Source organism: Stigmatopora argus, chromosome 20 (assembly GCF_051989625.1).
Source record: "Stigmatopora argus isolate UIUO_Sarg chromosome 20, RoL_Sarg_1.0, whole genome shotgun sequence".
In the NCBI taxonomy this organism is placed as follows: Eukaryota; Metazoa; Chordata; class Actinopteri; order Syngnathiformes; family Syngnathidae; genus Stigmatopora; species Stigmatopora argus.
The window spans coordinates 4,292,463-4,306,100 of NC_135406.1; the positions used below are offsets into that span (position 1 = coordinate 4,292,463).

At 39.9% G+C, this 13,638-nt stretch overlaps 1 protein-coding gene across 1 annotated transcript in view; it reads right to left on the bottom strand.

Annotated features, from left to right (window-relative positions):
• Positions 1-5,543, bottom strand: part of ppargc1a (peroxisome proliferator-activated receptor gamma, coactivator 1 alpha) — a 188,371-nt gene extending 182,828 nt beyond the window's left edge. The window contains exon 1 of the mRNA XM_077588661.1: positions 5,300-5,543. The gene's annotated coding sequence lies outside the window, so the exon portion shown is untranslated. The remainder of the gene's footprint in view (positions 1-5,299) is intronic.
• Positions 5,544-13,638: the final 8,095 nt, after the last annotated feature.

Sequence of the window (13,638 nt, forward strand, 5' to 3'; positions counted from 1 at the left end):
AAACGTCCGGGCGACCAAACGTCCGGGCGACCAAACGTCCGGGCGACCAAACGTCCGGGCGACCAAACGTCCGGGCGACCAAACGTCCGGGCGACCAAACGTCCGGGCGACCAAACGTCCGGGCGACCAAACGTCCGGGCGACCAAACGTCCGGGCGACCAAACGTCCCGGCGACCAAACGTCCCGTCAACGAAACGTCCGGTCACGGTTGATTTCGGGTCCTTTTAAAGGTTATTTTCGGGCATTTCCAGGTCACTTACTGATGATTTGCTGACTTTAAAATGACTAATGACCAAATATGGTCTTCATTTTATGCAATGTCTCTTCTGATAACTCTTTAAAAGAATTCAAAGCACTTTAAGGCCCTTTATCCAAAATGTATGCCATTTTTTCTACCTTCCAAACTTCGGTTTGGAGCGTTTTAAAAGAATATCCGACGCCCGTGGGAACTTTGCGCCGGAGCCACCTCGGCGACACTCCAACGGCGAGAGCATTTTTTGAGCCCAAATGGCGGCTGTCAGTGGACTGCTGGCAAAATGGACAACATAAATCATTGACACGCACCCCCCCAGGACATGCTTTCAGGGTGTCCTGGAGGAGGAAAAGAGGGGGTGAAGGGATATCTCAAAATGGAAAATACGAAAAAGAGCACTTCATGATGAAGTGAAATTGTACTCAGGACCAATATGTATTTCATGAAGAAATGACCGTGTTATCTCGCATATTAGCCGCCTCAACGTATAAGCCGTTCCCTAAAAATTGCCTTTTAATCGTTGAATTTTACGATGTCTCTCGTATAAGGGACATAAATGCTGGTCATTTGAAACCGTTGGCCCTAATCTGTTTAACCAAACAAGAGTGTTTTGATGGAAAACGACGGTACGCCAAAAGGCTGATCGTCTCCAAGCCGCCGCTGATAACGCTTCATTGTACCCATTCAAAGTTTTCCCAGACTATTTTCCACCTCCCGGTGAGAAGGCGAGGATTTTTCACGGTCTGAGCGTTGCCGCCGCCTTTCATCTGGAGATTCCGCCGGGGATCAACAGATTGTCGAGTGGCGGCGGCGAAGAAGAAGAAGAAGAAGAAGAAGGAGGCGCTTTGCTTGAACCTCCCCACAACAAACGAAGCGAATACTAGAAAGCCTCGCCATTTTATTCATATTCCTTTCATTGAAAATCAATACATTTTCAGATGACTGAACTCATTTGACCTTTCATAACGAGTTCCTCTGTGCTTAGCTAATTTAGATGAAGAATATAACCAAGCGCAATGTACGTAACGTCTTGTTTTATGATTGTTTTTGAATGTCAACTAGTCCCGGTCAAGTAAGATTGGACGCCATCAATGTGTATTATGAGAATGTACATGTATTAGTTCAAACATGTTTGCCAAGTAAACTATGGGGTCGCGTTTGGTTAATCACAATTAAAAATGTTCTATATTTACATTAATGACAAATTGCAACCAATACAGCTCAATGAATCACAGTGGATTCTTATGTACATATACACATACTATACAAGTATATACGTATGCAATATATATACCGTACTTATTCCAGTATAAGGTGCACCTGTGTATTAAGCGCACCCATAATTTGTGACTAAAAATTGGCATACATACATACACGTCTATATATATACACACACACACATACTATACATATATATATATGTATACAATATATACACATAAATACTATACATATATATGTATACAATATATATACATATACATACTAGACATATGTATACAATATATATACACATACTATACATATATATGTATACAATATATACACATAAATACTAGACATATATATGTATACAATATATATATACATATACATACTAGACATATGTATATAATATATATATACACACTATACATATATATGTATACTATATATACACATACATATACATACTATACATATATATGTTTCAATATATACACAAATACTAGACATATATATGTATACAATATATATACATATACATACTAGACACATGTATATAATATATATACACACAATACATATATATGTATACTATATACACATACATATACATACTATACATATATATGTTTCAATATATACACAAATACTAGACATATAGATGTATACAATATATATACATATACATACTAGACATATGTATATAATATATATACACACTATACATATATATGTATACTATATATACACATACATATACATACTATACATATGTTTCAATATATATACATACTATACATATATATGTATACTATATATACACATAAATATACTTACTATACATATATATGTTTCAATATATATACACATACATACTATACATATATATGTATACAATATATATACACATACATACTATACATATATATGTATACAATATATATATACACATACATACTATACATATATATGTATACAATATATATACTCATACATACTATACATTTATATGTATACAATATATACACATACTATACATATGTGTATACTATATATACACACACTCTACATATATATGTATACAATATATTTACACATACATACTATACATGTATATACACATACGTATACAATATACGTACACATACATCCTATACATACGTATCCAATATATATACACAAATACTATTTTTATACCTATAGGCAAACACATAAGATACATATACTAGTTTTAAAGATGAGAAATGCAAAACAATGGAGACTGATATTTTCCTCACCCGTCACGGACCAATAAGAAGCCGGCCCCCGGCCCCCCCTTTGCACACCCCTGCATTAAAGGTTCATATTTATGTTCATTTCATAACCTGTTCACCCACCTGAAAATCAACCGTTGACTTACCTGTGACTTATTTTTATTTATCCTATTCATTTTTCATTTGATATCCCGAATACTTTCCGCATTCCTCCCAAAAACATGGGTAATTTTTTTTACCCATTTTTAGCACACCATGCACTTCCCCCCTTAAAAACAAGTGGGGGAACTTTCAGCACCACAGACAGCGACCCTCAGGGAAGCTAGCAAAGGGGCCGATGCTAATGAAGCAGCGTGCTATGCGGGGCGCCCTCCAGCATGTGTAAACTTACCGTGGCCAAAACGGGCGCCCCCAAAAAGAGGCCGCCGGGCCCCCCCACTTCTCGTTCAATGTCCTTCATGTGTGTGTCGGGGGGGCTGAATAATGCAGCGCCTTTTTAGCCACGCTCAAGCATGAGTGGCCAATCTGACCACAAGGACAGACTCTGTCGACGTTCCCCTTCGCTGGTTTGCCTATTTATTTATTTACTCAGATGGATTTTGGGATTTAGGTGGAGGGGGGGCATTGAAGCGGCCCAGGATGAATTGACCTGGTTTTAAAAGGTGGCAACAATGTGGTTTTCAGAGCTGCAGTGGCCATATTATAGAGTGGGAGTGGATTTTAAACTATATTTTCCTGATATTTTGGTGCCAATCAAATGGGTGTATTCTGTAAAGGATGTTTGTGTACTTTCTAATTGAATTAGATTAGATTCGATATCTATTCATCCCGTATTTGGGAAATTTCAGTGTCACAGTAGCAAGAGGGTGAGAATACAGACACAGAAAATGACATTTTAGACGTAAATAAATAGGTAATAAATAAGTTAATCAATAAATATATAAATAATGAATGTGTGTTGTGTTGGTACTTTAATCTGAGTGTTTTTGTGAAACATATTTGTGTATTTTTTAATTGAATGTGTGTCATTGTGTTGGTATTTTAATCTGATGAGTGTTTTTGTGAAATATATTTGTGTATTTTTTAATTGAATGTGTCATTGTGTTGGTATTTTAATCTGATGGGTGGTTTTGTGAAATATATGTGTATTTTTTTATTGAATTTGTGTCATTGTGTTGATATTTTAATCTGATGGTTGGTTTTGTGAAATATATTTGTGTATTTTTTATTGAATGTGTGTCGTTGTGTTGGTATTTTAATCTGATGAGTGGTTTTGTGAAATATATTTGTGTATTTTTTATTGATTGTGTGTCATTGTGTTGGTATTTTAATCTGATGAGTGGTTTTGTGAAATTTATTTGTGTATTTTTTATTGAATGTGTGTCATTATGTTGGTATTTTAATCTGATGGGTGGTTTTGTAAAATATATTAGTGTATTTTTTTATTGAATGTGTGTTGTTGTGTTGGTATTTTAATCTGATAAGTGGTTTTGTCAAATATATTTGTGTATTTTTGATTCAGTGTGTCATTGTGTTGGTATTTTAATCTGATGGGTGGTTTTGTGAAATATATTTGTGTATTTTTTTATTGAATGAGTGTCGTTATGTTGGTATTTTAATCTGATGAGTGGTTTTGTCAATATATATTTGTGTATTTTTGATTCAGTGTGTCATTGTGTTGGTATTTTAATCTGATGTGTGGTTTTGTTCTGTGTCTATTTGTCATTTGCATTCAAGATAACTCATAAACAAATAAGGGGATATGAAATATGAATATGAGTGGATTTTGGGGCATTGGGGGGTGGGGTCAAAGTTATCTAGGGTTTAAAAAAGGAATTTTACAATAACAAATCTGCATATTGAAGTCATATTTGCAGGTCAGGTAATACAGAAGCACAAAAAATGTCACAAATATGGCGATGCTTAGAATTTGGCTGCTTAGGCAGATGTTTTGGTTTGTTATTCTTGATGGTGTGAACACAAAAAAAGAGAATTCCGTGCAACAAGTAGTTTGCTTGCTTTTGTTTGTTAAATAGCTAGCTTATAACGGACACTAAATGCCTCTTTAATCCTCTTTAATGTTGTGATTAAAAAATGAATACCCCTTTAAACCAAGGGAGATTTACAGTCAAACGCTTATGGGAAATAAGAACAAATAGTAGTAAAGTACATCACGGTGGTAAACAAATATAGCATAAAATGCTAAATATTGCCATTGAAATGAATTATGAAAACACTTTTCATCATGTTTTTGCTTAAAATCTTAAAAAAATGGTTTGCAAAGTGAAATTTAGTGACCAAAAAGTTACACTAAACACATTTTGTGTTGATTATTAAGTAAACACGTGTGGAAACAGTGGTAGATTTCCGAAAATTGCAGTAAAATATGAAAATAAACATGCATGAAAACAATACAGATGGCAAAAAGTTGCACACCTGCAGCCAATTAGGATCATCAGCTCCGATTTAACAAACATTTCCAGCAAATAACAACGTGACTTCATCAAAACATTAAAACAAGATATAAATTAACGTCATAAAACTAGAAGAACTTATTTTGGGTTGCATTTAATGAGAAAATGCTTACCTGATGGCCGAAATTCTTCCAGATGAGGTTTAACAAGCAGCGGATCCTCGTCGCTCCGTTACCGGGCGTCCGTGACTGGGCAAGCCGGCGACAGTGCACGATTTCCGGACACGGATTCCAGCGTTCGCCGATGTCGGTTTTTTGGAAAGAAGTCGCTTTTTTTCCGATGGATCTTCTTTTTTTTGTCCGTTTCTGTCTTCCTACGAGGACCACCGTGGCTAGACTCGAGGATGTCCGACTTCCTGTAACAACGCCCCCCTCCCCATCACATCCCCCCATCGCCTTCCCAAATAAAGTTGTTGTTTTTCATATATAATATTAATAATTTAAAAACAGATGTCGACACGTTTTTGTTGCTTCTCATCATTCGTGTTTTGGTTGTTGCCTATGTTTCATGTTTTTGTTTGTAATTAATTTATTGTGAAATATAACATTTCAAGGTTAACTTAATTTTTTGTTATGATATCAAAAAATTCAAAAAAATGCTTTATTATAAGTCCTGCTCCATTACTCAGAAAATTCCCATTAAAAGTAAAAAAAAATGCATATATGCATATCAATAATAATGGTGTCAATGACCAATTAATTTTTACTTTAAAAAAAATGATGCACATATTTAACACCATATTTCACTTGATGGAACGTATGAATCAATTTTGCCGATCTTGACATCATCCAAAATTTACAACCATTTAAATCTCGACCATTCTTTTAATAAAAAATCATAACAACGTTTTGCGTTGCCGATATTTTGGTGGGATCATCACTTAACTAGATTAATATAGGTCCAATTAGTACACATAATAATAGTAAATAAATGCTTAGTGCTATCTAGATCGATATGTAATCTATGTATAGTTAATACGCGGACAATAATAGTAGCAGTGGCGGTCCGTGCATTTTCTCGTAGCGCCTTCAACGACTCAATCCAACCCTCAAAAACTATTTTATGGCTATAAAACCTCTACTGCAGCTACAGCTGCGACACATAAAAAATAATCAATGAATCAATGCACAAAAAATGAGTAAAATCCACTTCCTAGCAGCATTTAATGATTAAATACAAATACTGGAGCTTTTCCTGTCGTATTTCTGGCATAGTCCGTCTTGAAAATGGCTTTAAATCAACACAACAATATATTTGCGTGTGCAGTTCGCTCCAAATACAGTTTGGTAGCTATGGCTAATCACTAGCCAATCATAGTTGGCGAAAGCGATGACGTATCCCTACGCCTGCGACAAGGCATTGCTGTGTTGCCAACTGGAAATCTGATTGGTTAAAGCAACAGTCTTATCGACGCTTGATTAATGCAGCAGAGCCTGCAGAACTGATTGTAAAGGCCTTGAGGCAGATTTCTGACCCTGGCAACAAATAATGGCTGAAATGTGATTGGTTAAATGCTTCAATATGAAAACACACATCTGGAAGCAGTGCAACCAGGGGGAAAAGCAATGAAAGGAAGCTAACAGACAATTTGGAATTATTTAATAAGTATTGATGGACAAAATATAATATATGATTCAGATATTTCTTAGGCCAGCAGAGAATGCCTTGAAGGCCCTGACGGCCCGCCACTGAATAGTAGTAAATAAATACTTCTTGCTAACTAGATCAATATATAATCTATGTTTAGTGTTATGAATGATCTGTTATAGAAATTATAAGTTCTAATTCGCTCACTATTTGATCATTGGTTTGTGTAGCCTGTTTTTAGCAATGTGTGACCACAGCATGTGGCCCTGGTGTTTGTATAATTACCAATTGTTGTCATATCTTGAGATATTTATGTTCAAAAGTTCAAACCCACTAGTGTTTGGTTTAGAAACAAACCTATAGTTAATACACAGTCATTATAATAGTAAATAAATACTTATTATTGTTACAAATATTCTTTACAGGGGTTTTGCTTCCCAAAAAATGCCATATTTGGTTATGCGCCCTCAAAGTCTCATGTTTTTTTCACATTTAAGCAAGAAAACAGATCCTGATTTCAACTCCCGAGTCAAGGTAGCGCTTTATTATCCCGCTCCACCGTGATTGGCTTGTTGTGGCATCGGAAAGAAAAGCAACCTTATCCGCCGTTGTGAAATGTTATCTTTCCCGCACCCGTATAGATTAATTTAAAGATAGGAGAACGGTGTCATCCGCCTTTTCGCCGCTACGAGGGAGGGGCAAGGTGGCGAGTAAACGACACGGCTCGCCTCATTTGACACAAGCGTCTTCTGTTTCCTTCTCGTCCCGTTTTCTGCCCGGCGACGCGTGAAAGCGTCTCGCCGGATCAAATCAACAGGCGCAGACACTCGCGGTGACAATACAGTCGCGTTAGCGTAGCATCCACGGAGGTCACGTGTCACGAAGCGGACCGGGGTCGAAGTTCATCGGTGGAAATAAATGAGGTCGTACCGCCCAGGCCTGGAGGTCGGGCGCCGTTCCCCCGCGCAGGTGTTGGTTGCCGCGCGCCGCCTCCCGCGCAGGTGTTCGTTGCCCCCGCGCCGCTTCGCCCTCTATCAAGGCCAACCCGGCCATCGTGCGCCACGCTGCTGTCATCGATGGCGTGATGGAATTGTTCCCCCGTACCCGCACCGGAGGGGCTATTACCTCAAATTAGCATACAAATTCAAACGGGGACAGATGGATTTGTCACATTCCTGTCGCCATCTCCCCCAAAGATTGGCTACGCGTGGCAAGATGGGAGATAAGACACCTGGCCCGAACGACGTAGCAGAAAAACAAGCCCGAGGAACGCCGGGTGGGCGGACCGACTCGCTGCGGTAAAAGTTTCCCGCCCGCGGTCATCAAATGACGGTTGAGGCTACGATCAGGAATCCGGGGGTGGCGGGAGGAGAACGGGGCAGGTGATTCATACTCTTTGTTTATGTCAAAATGTTTACCTGCACACACACAGAAAGAGGGTGATGGAGCAAGACGCCATTTGTACTGCAGGACGTCAATTTCGCCGTGTGCGGTCGATTGGTCGGCGGTCTTTTGGTCGCCGGTCTTTTGGTCGCGGTCTTTTGGTCGCCCCATCCGCGACAACGGGCGACCAAAACAAGGTAAGATGGCGCTGTTCACGCGGCAGCCAGTGGCAGTAGCTCTGTACACTCTTATGTTTTTCGTGTTTTACAGCCCTTCTATCTTTTTTTTATTACATTTTAATATGTCTTAATACATTCCTTGTTACTTTACTTTGTACTTTATACTTTTTACTTTAATGTTTTTACAACTTTCCTTGTTCTGTTAGAGCAGTGGTTCCCAAACTAGGGGGCGCGCCCCCCTAGGGAGGCGTAAAGAGAATTCAAGGGGGGCGTGAAGTCATCTGCTAAAAAAAATGTAAAAACAAATATCTGCCATTAAATACATGCAAAATATGATTATAGCAGTCACTCCAACGGTCCAACCTGTTTTCTATTAACAGAGATCTGTTTTCCTGAACGATGCTAAGAAATAAATGCAATAAAATAAAATAAGTTCACATGAGCAAAAGAGGAAGTGGGAGGGGGGGGGGGCGTGCGGGTTTACTAGAAGCAAGAAGGGGGGCGTCAGGTAAGATAGTTTGGGAACCACTGTGTTAGAGGCAACGCTTCTGACTAACCATTCCATTATGGGATAAGATGGAAGAGCTGTCGGCGCTTACCAGCAATGGAGTCGAGGGGCTCTACTCTGCTACTGTTGTCTTCAGCTCCAGACTACTGAGGAACTGTGCAGATAAGCTTGGAAGAGTGACTGCATATTCTCTAACTCGGTCACAGTCTGCAGAAGTTCCCCATCTTGTGGAAGACTTCCTGTGTGTGGTTCCAGTTTTTATCCAACTTTACAACGTCTTTTTGAGTCTATCCGTTTTAGCTACCGCAACCAAGATGGCGCCGGCGGCGGTAGCTCCGTCCACTCTTACTCGTTTTGTGTTTTTGCTGCTTTTCTGTCTCTTAATGATCTGATTTGGTGATTCTTAATGATCCCATTTACTTTGATTTGCTTTGTACTTTGTGCTTTTGCTTTGTTGTTCTGTCTAATCTCCCTCTTGCTACTGCCACAATGAAATTTCCCGAATACGGGATGAATAAAGTTATCCAATCCTATCCAAAACAACACGGTCTAAGCATTAATAAAAGCCAACAATGGCCATGAGCAGTTTCACTGAGCCGACGTGTGAGTGTAATAAGAGTTTGTCTGTACATGCGTTGTCCCTTTAAGAAGCTACGTCGTCAGTCACGGTCTTAACAAGTTCTCCAACAAAAAAACAATAAAAGTCCGGGAAATTTGGAGCTTTTCTTTAGCCTAATAATTACTATGGCATTAAGTATGACTAGTTTTTTGCAGTTTGTATTTAGGGAATTTGAGCAACCATTTAAATGGTAATTATCAATAACCTTCCGGGCGACCAAAAGACCGGCGACCAAAAGATCGGCGACCAAAAGACCGGCGACCAATCGACCGTGTACCCAATTTCGCATGTTTTTATTTATAGCATAAATGGATTCAAGACTGATGATTTACGAGTCCAATCCATTCAGATTGGGAGCGGTTGATCATTGGTCATCTCAGTCGTTAAAGATTGGTCATCTTGTGGCGTGGTAAACTAGGCGTAAATTGGCGAATAATCATTGACACAAAATAGACAATTCCTTTAAAAATGCAATAACAACAACTTATTTTTTTATTTTTTTATTAAATCCCCAAATAATTTTTAAACTGTTTAGCATTGACTCTGATTTAAATAGGCCAACATAATTGGACATCTATCAACGGTCCAAAATTTCGAACCCCGCATCTCTACGCCAAAATTTCTTTACCGTGAAAGGAAATCACTTTTTTGAGTGTGTGTGTGTGTGTGTGTGTGTTTGTGTGTGACTCAGCTCAAAACACAACTTGGCTCCGTAACGATTTTCATTTATAATTATAGCAGCCAGAATCAATGGGAAGTATCGAGCCTGAAAAAGTGTTCTTACCTCAGGATCAATTCCATATAATTTCCAGATCAGCGCCGACTAATGGCCTTTCTATCGGCTTCACTTGGGAGAGGAATGACTCTCCCCGGCACCCCATTTTGCTGCGTTTCTGGCAACAAGCCTCCCACTTTTTGGAAGAATATGTGAAAAAAAGCTATCTCGAATATCTTCACATATGAACCAAACGAGAGGTATGACCAGGACAAAAAAATCCGACACGACCAGACCTGGCCCTTGGGTCCAAAAACCTGACCAGGACCGAACTTGATTTGCAGACCCGAGCCTGATGTAAACCTGAAATTTCATTTTTTTTTTTTTTAGGACTCGGTCGGGGGTGCCGGGGAGAGTCATCCCTCTCCCAAGTGAAGCCGATAGAAACTCGTGACGTGAGCTGAGCATGCTCTGGCTCTGTGGCTCCGCCTCCAATTATAATTAAATTACAGTGCCTTCAGTTCTATCCAAAATTCCAAATTATGTTGACATTTTAGGCCCGACCCAACCCGGGACGGCTCGGGTACAAAGGGTACTCGGACGTTTCGTCGAAAGATGTTTGGTCCCCGGACGTTTGGTCGACCGGACGTTTGGTCGACCGGACGTTTGGTAGAACGGATGTTTGGTAGAACGGACGTTTGGTCGCCGGGTTGTTACTGTTGAAACCAGCTTTCACAATAATAATCATGAGAGAGAGTGAGTTTAATATCTAAATATCTAATATCAAAATATCAACAGTAAACTCTCTGTCATAATTTGACAGTGAGCGAACCCGGCGACCAAACGTCCGTTCTACCAGTGGTGGGCCGTCAGGGCCTTCAAGGCCTTCTCTGCTGGCCGAAGAAATATCTGAATCACAGACTGATATTAATTATATTCTGCCCATGAATACTAATTAAATAATTCCAAATTGTCTGTAAACTTTCTTTCATTGCTTTTCCCCCTGGTTGCACTGCTTCCAGATGTGTGTTTTCATATTGAAGCATTTAACCAATCACATTTCAGCCATTATTTGTTGCCAGGGTCAGAAATCTGCCTCAAGGCCTTCACACTCAGTTCTGCAGGCTCTGCTGCATTAAACAAGCGTCGATAAGACTGTTGCTTTAACCAATCAGAATTCGATTTGGTGACACTAAGGCCTTCTCGCAGGCATAGGGATACGTCATCGCTTTCACCAACTATGATTGGCTAGTGATAGAGTGGATTAGCCAGAGCTACCAAACTGTATCTGGAGCGAGCTGCACAAGCAAATATATTGTTGTGTTGATTTAAAGCAATTTTCAAGACGGACTTTTCAATTAAAAAAAAGCTGGACATCATTAAGAAAGGTCGGACACCTCCAAAGCAAGCAAGCCTGTCACAATCGGGAATGAACATTTTCAGCACTAAATCGAATAAAAGCGTTTGCCAGAAATACGATAGGACAGGCTCGACTTTCAGCATTAGCTTCCATGGCGATAGAAAAGAAGGAAGAAAGAAAGTTGGATGGATATTGTGTACAGGTAAAAAGGATTTTTGGTGAGTAAAATATGGCTATATTCCGAAAATAATATTTCAATTGTATTTTTTATGTGTCGCAAGCTGTAGCTGCAGTAAAGATTTTATAGCCATAAAATAGTTTTTGAGGGTTGGATTGATTCGCTGAAGGCATCGCCAGAAAAATTCACGGACCGCCACTGCGTTCTACCAAACGTCCGTTCTACCAAACGTCCGTTCTACCAAACGTCCGTTCTACCAAACGTTTGTTCTACCAAACGTCCGGTCAACCAAACGTCCGGGGACCAAACGTCCGGGGACCTAACGTCTTTTGACGAAACGTCCGGTCACGAAATCCCTCCGATCGCGCCATGACGTCTCGGCGCGATCGTAACACCGCGGGTTTTCCTCGCCGCGTCGACACACAACGGCAAATAAAGTAAGAGGCGACTGGGCGAGCCAAGCAATCCCTGGCTAGAAATTGAAGGGGGAGGGAACACTCGCTCCTCCTGGGCGGCCTCACGTCGGGTGAAAAATGCAGCGATGTCATCGGAGCCTCCCCGAGAGGAAGTCGTGAAAAAGAATTAAAGCTTGTCACGCCCGCCGCTGCGCATGCTAACGACTGCATTAGGCAGCCCTCAATTAACATAAAGCTCTCGCTCGTCATTTATTCGCCATTTGTCCAGCGGAGCTGCCTGATTGTCTTGCAACCCGAGACTCTAATCTCACTTGGACAAATGTGCTACAACCAGTTTATCTAGAGTGCTTCGTCAAACGTCCCGATGCTCCTAAATAGCTTTTGACACTCCCCCTTTTTGCCTTTATTTGTCAACAAAGCTCAGGTCCTCGGTGCAAAACGGTGAAGGATGGCCCGCGTTAGCCGCCGCGCTGGGCTCCTCTGCAGGTAATAACCCAGAAATAACACGCAGAAACGACGCCTTAATGATATTACTGATGAAGCTAGGCCCGGATTATCCAACGCGCCAACAGACTGGAAGGAGCCAGCAGGCGTTGGGTGTAATGGCCCCGGTCGAGATAATCCTTCAGAATCAATGCAGTCAATGAAGCCGACTATATGATAGGGGAAACGGGAGAGGGTGCCGTGTACGGCAGCTGCTTCAGTCACGTGGACAACCGCGGTTGTTGGCGCCTTTTGTTCCCAACTGTTAGACGTTTTACTGTCTTGGTTTTGTTCGTTTTCATTCGGCGATGAAATACGATCATGAAAATCGCAAGATAGATTGAAAATAAGATGCTATTTTTGGCAGAAATGTGAATCAGTTTCAGTTGGAATGACGACCATGGGCGAACATGCAAGAGTCCAAGAACTTGTACCCAAAAAAAGTCCAAGAAAATCTGCGACTTGGATTTGAAGACGTAACGCCATAATGCAAGACAATGCGGACGATACGGTTGTTTATTTCAAAATAGAGAAAAGTTAGACAGATTAAACCCCTAAAAAATGTATTTTGACGACTATGAATGAAATTCAAGAAAAAACTAAACCGTATCTTGCATAAAACGTGAAAAACTCACCTGTGCCTGCCATTTGTCGCTCAAGGTCTTACCTAGGGATGACAAACTAGACCGCTATAGACATACTTCCTGGTTGTACTGCTCACCTGACTTCCTTTTTGAATTTGTCTACGTGCAGGCAACATCCTTTTGGAATGTGCAATCAGGCAGAAATACCATGTGCGATGATTTTTCTTAAGATTTCCCCTTCAAAATAAGACATTAGTACTCCCTATTAAAACCATGAATATGGAGGTGAAAAGCCAAAAATATAATATGATATAATATGATATAATATGATATGATATAATATGAGATAATATGAGATAATATGAGATAATATGAGATAATATGAGATAATATGAGATAATATGAGATAATATGAGATAATTTGAGATGAGATGAGCTAA